This window comes from Cicer arietinum, chromosome 6 (assembly GCF_000331145.2).
Source record: "Cicer arietinum cultivar CDC Frontier isolate Library 1 chromosome 6, Cicar.CDCFrontier_v2.0, whole genome shotgun sequence".
NCBI lineage: Eukaryota > Viridiplantae > Streptophyta > Magnoliopsida > Fabales > Fabaceae > Cicer > Cicer arietinum.
Window position 1 is genome coordinate 30899277 of NC_021165.2, and position 5836 is coordinate 30905112.

Genomic DNA, 5836 nt, shown 5'->3' on the forward strand with positions numbered 1-5836 from the left:
CATTGACTATGGGATTTCAATCTTCTCTTTTAATAGGACAACCAATCTTTTCCTCCAATTCTTCTACCAAATTTTTTAAATATTCAACGAACTTGTAGACTTTCACTGGAGTATTCAACGGATGCATTACCGCATCAATCTCTCTTAGATGCTTTGGAATTTTTAAGACTGCTTGATTAGATTTTGTCCACAACTGCTTCCACATATAAGCCTCTTCGATAGCTGCATTCTTTTCTTGTTTTCGCACATCTAACTCTTCATTTGCACCTCTCAAACAATCTTGTATGTCAAGTTTATTTTCTTTTTCAATTTTCAACCTCTTGTTACTTCCTTCAATAAACTGACTTTTACATGTGTTTTCTGATCGTAAGCTCTCGTTCTCTTTGGAGACTTTTTCTAACTTCGCCTGTAACTCTTTTTTCTCCTTCTCAGATTTAAACAATAATGCTTTGAGTTCTCCTATTTCTTCATTGGTGGCGAAGGTATGTTCAGATATTTCCTGATCACTCGAGGGTGTATTGTGGAAAGGCAACTTGATTTCTTGGACTCTATTTTTTACCCATTGTTGATAGGGTTCTTTTGTGCTGCAACTTCTGCATCCAAGTGCTTTTCCTTTTCTGATGATCTTTTCTCAAGCTCGACTTATCCTTCGCAACATCGGTGGGTCTACTATACCCGTATTGTGACAAATAAAAGCTTTCAACGACTTATCATCTGACTTTTCCAACATAGGGTAGCCAAGCTGTCTTATTGCTACCGCCAGATTGTAATTAATACATCCTTTGGTTCCCATGAGAGGCACATTTGGGAAATCTCTGCATCAACATATTACTTCCTCCACCCCTTGTTCTCTGTGATACCATGAAATTGTGTCTCCAGTAAGGCTAGCTATACTTTGAGCCCATTCACGATTATCTTTAATTCCAATATGATACCCTTTCTTGAACATATGAGACATAAACCAGATATACAGCACTGGAGCACAACACAAAATTGTTCCCCCTTTCTTCTCATGTCGCATATGCAGAGAGTAGTATACATCAGCAAGAATCGCGGGAACTGGGTTTTGTTTATGTTTGTTAAAAGCTAGGAAGACATTGATAGCAGCAAAATCAACAAAATTATCAAGGTTTGGGAATAAAACAATACCATAGATATTTAAAGCCAAAACATCTATAAAAGCACTCCATTCTTTTTTAACGGCTAAGTCGTGGCACTTTTGCTCTAGATATTTTCTTGAAAAACCATGAGTGGCTCTTTTTTCTTCTTTTGTACTTGCCAACTCTCTTATGTCGATTTTCAACACTTCAAAAATTGCCTCCAAACTTGGTGGTTGCCCAGTATATCGATAAGGATTTCCTTTTTCTAGGGAATAACCCAATATTCGCTCAAATTCCTCTAATGTCGGGGCCAACTGAAAGTCTTGAAAGGTGAAACATCTTAAGAGAGGGTCGTAATACTGAGCCAAAGCCGTGAGGGCCCCCGTTTGCACATTTACTGCCAAGAGATTTAGGATCTTCCCATATTTGAGAAAGAAACTATCACGTTGTATAGTTTTCATTTGATTGCTGATGTCTCTTAAACTTTTCAAATCAGGTTGTTTGAACTTTAAAAGTAAAGTTTTTTTTTTCTGATCCCATTGTCTGCTTTAATTTAACACGTGACTAAGATTCTTATGATTCCCCAACAATCCTGAAAATTGATGCAAAATGCCAATTTATTTTCAAAAGAAACAATGTCATGAAATATGAATGCAATTATGTAGAATGTCTGTAGTGAATATATAACATTTTGAATGAATGTATGAGTTGTTTTTTTGCTTATATGGATATTCTTATAATGAAAGGGTCTATTAGCTTATGTAGTGAAACTCTCACAAAGGTGGCTCTATAGTTCTAAACACGGTCCCTAGAGCCAATAATCTCATTTTGGAATATTGTCAACAACAATAGGTAAACTATTTGGAGTGACAATACCCTCAATAAGATCAAACTCTAGGTGAGATTTTCATGCTAACCAAACAGGATGTACATCCAGAAGGCTACCACTACACAACCTCGAAACTAAACTTAAGTTTTGTTCAAACCCGGGTGTAAGGTTCCACTCATAAGTGTGTGTCTTAATAAAAGTGTAGGGTGTAGAATAAGTATGATTTAATAACTCAATAACGATACTAAAACATATAATAAAAATAAATAACTAAATAAATAAATAAATAATAAATAGAAAATGATCTACAAGTTTAAAAATGAATAAATAAATAATAATGTCAACTAACACTTATTAAGAAATAATAAACACATAAAATAAAATCAAAAATGAAAAGACAGACAAATATAGAAAAAGTTAAAAATTATGCACAATTAATTTGTTAGGCTTGACTCTCTAAATATCCCCAGTGGAGTCGCCAGCTGTCGCGGTCTAAAATTTCGAGTGTTTCTCGAATTCAATGGAGTCGCCACCAAAATTTATTTTAAAAACAGAGAAAATATTGGGAAACCCTTAAAAATAGAAAAAAATGGTCTTTGAAACCAAATTTGAGTTCGGGAGTCGATTATGCGTAGGGAATGTATTAGCACCCTACGACATCCATTAAAAACGGTTACCTATAATTAATTGTGCAAAATTAGTTTTAACTTAAGTATATTTATTTTTCTTTATTATTAAATATGAATCACAATTATTACTATATTTAAAACATGATTTTAAAATAAATATGTACTTAACAAATAAAGGACAAAAAAAAAATTTATTTATTTGCTTGACAAGAATGTGATCTTGCTCCTACGTATCTCCCGGTGCGATGGAGAAATCAAAGTTACGTAGTTCTTGGTTAAAAACAAAACGGATGTGTTGAGTGTGTTTTAAAGAAAATTTGTTTTGTGATAAAAAATGTTTTGACAAAATAGAAAAATAAAAGAGTTTGATTTGAATAAATACTTTAAAATACGAGTTTTAAGACGATCGAGTTGTACAACTCGCGTCCCAAAACTCAAGGAATAAAGAAGATGTCACATCTAATTTAATCCTCTAAAAAATATTTTATTATTCTCGATTTTTAAATTGAGTTTCAAAACCACCAAGTAGTACAACTTGTGTTTTAACAACTCAGAGATAAAATAAATTACATCTATTAAATAAGTCGATTTTAGATTAGTTCATTAAAATAAATAAATGAATAAAAAAAGAATAAAATAAATTAAAATAAATAAATTAAAAGAGTTTTAGAATGGTTAAATTATCATAATATATGTATATATATACATATATATATACATATATATATATATATATAATGTATTTTAAAATAATATTTTATTGATTTTACTTTCTTAAATAAATAAATAATTGATTTAATAAATCAAAATCAATCACCAAATAGTACACATGCTTGCAGACCTTTTCAGAACAGCATGGCCACGCCTGCGTTCAAAAAGCTACGAGTCCCAACTTGCTATACTTCCTAACTGCTAAGTTTCAAAGTAGCCATCATCTCAAAACACCTTAGCCTCATTTTTTTTTTCAATACAAACCAGCATAACAATTTAGCACTAGCATTATTTCAATAGAAACCAACATCATCTCAAAATAGAAGTAAACTCATTCAAAGCTCAATAAGTCCAAAGCAAGTAAACCTATTTTAAAATAAAAAAGAAACAAGTATAGAAAAAATAACAACAAGCATGACAGGGAGACATACCAAAAAGGAGAAGTGACGGCGACAGCGGCGGTGCACGGCTGATAGCAGCAGTTACCGGTGGAAATGACGGTGATTTCGATTTCTCTCCTTTTCTCTTATTTTTACTTCTAAATATATATGATTTTAAGGATTGAGTTGGGTTGTTGCTCCTTCTATGCTCAACTATTTTTGTTTCCAAATCTCTCTTTTAAAAAAAAAATGTTTCTTCTATTTTTCTAAAAAATACAACTCTCTTCTTTAGATGTGTTTCTTCCCCTCCCAATCTCCCTCATCTTTCCTCTTTGTAAAAAAAAGGATGTATTTATAGAGTTTTTTATCTGATTAGTTGCTTTCTTGGCTGTGTCTCTGTTTGAGTTTGAGCTTTCTAGTTCTTTGTTTGATGTTTCGTTTTCTTTGCTCATCATCTGCATTTTTCTGCATCTCTGATACCTTCATTATTTGTTCTGATCTGTTGATTTGCTGAGCTTTTATTTGTCTTTTAGTTTCTTTTTTTAAACTCAAAATTTGTCTCTTTGTTAACAATAATGTGTACAATGGCTGATTTATACAAGTTATCTTTTTATTTCTCTATTTAGTTAAAACAGGAACAGATGTATCAATAAGCATGGCTTGTGCATCAATGGCAGTCAGCATCAACATAGCAGGGTTTGGCAGTGAACAAAGTCAACATAGCATGGCTTGATCTGATTTAAATTTTATTGTAATTTATTTTTGGCTTTAAAACTCTAATTAGATGAAATTGTAAATTTATGATACATAATAAAAATATTTATTGTAATTATTTTTATTTCCCTTTTTAAATACATATTTCCTTTTTTTTTTTTTTTTTTTCAAGATGGACAAAATTAGGGTACTACGATGTGCTTTAAATTTATATCACACCTAGATACTGCATTAATTTTATATACAATTCAGAACATTATGAACTCAATATGCTCCAAGTTTTCAACCTGAGAATCATTTATCTTAAATAAAAATTAAATTTTAAAAAGGATCACAATTCAATCCCCCTTTTTTATGACTATTATTTCCACTTCAATCAACACATCAAATGCCACTTGGTATTTTGGGAGAAAACTTGTCGCCCTAAGGAAGAAGGTGGTCTCGAGTTTAGAAACCTCTGATTTGTTAAATCAAGCTTATATGTTCAAACTAGCTTGACATATGATGGTTGAGCCAAATAAGCTATGGGTGAAAGTTATGACATCCAATTATAATTGTGATTCCCTTCACATGCCCACCATTACTGCTAGAAATAATTCTTCAAATATTTGGAGGGCAATCTCTAAAGCTTAGGAGAAAGTCAAACCCCAAATTCGACGGGTCATAAATGATGGTCATAGAGCTCGATTTTGGAAAGACTCTTGGATTCCTATTTGTGGTGCCCTTGAAGAGCAGTGCACAACATCCATCCCTTATAGAGAAGTTGATCATTTTGTCTCTAACTATGCTATTAATAATTATTGGAACTGGGATATGATAAATAGTTGACTCCCAAGATATATTAGTAATCTAATTGTTAATCTAGAGGGTCCTATAAATAGCAAATATGATATGCCCAATTGGTGCCTTTCAAATGACGGAAATTTCAGTCTTTAAGTCAGCTTATAATTTAATTAGCAATTTGAACAATGATACTACTAATATTAAATCTTTGTTTTAACATGTTTGTAACTGGAATGTGTAAGATTTATGGGTCACATATGTAATTAATTAATAAAGTGTGTTAGGGTCATTATATAATTAGCCAATAAACTAGGGGTCAAATAATATATAATAGTTTATGGCTAAAGAGCATAATAGTTATGAAAATTAATAGTGTAGATACCAGACAGTTTCTAATTTAATGAGGGGCTGAATTGGAAATACTGCAATTTGGGATATAACTAATAATAGTTATATATAGGGGTAATGGTCCCAAGGCAAACACAACAAGACTATTCAGTTTCAAAACCTTAAAGGAGAAAACTCTCTGGTTCTCTCTATCCCCATCAAGAGAGCAAGGTCTTCAGGGTGTTTTGCTGAGGAAGATCACCCAACCCATTGGCTCTATCATCATCATCTCAGGATTTCATTAATGGCAATTCCCACAGGTACGCTTCCGCCTTTGGCTATTCATCATGTAATTGACATGGA

At 32.1% G+C, this 5836-nt stretch overlaps 1 long non-coding RNA gene across 1 annotated transcript; it reads left to right on the forward strand.

Annotated features, from left to right (window-relative positions):
• Positions 1–3392: 3392 nt before the first annotated feature.
• On the forward strand, positions 3393–4481 carry LOC113787236 (uncharacterized). Its single transcript, XR_003473745.2, has 2 exons — positions 3393–3769; positions 4276–4481. It is a non-coding gene; the product is annotated as an uncharacterized lncRNA (long non-coding RNA).
• Positions 4482–5836: the final 1355 nt, after the last annotated feature.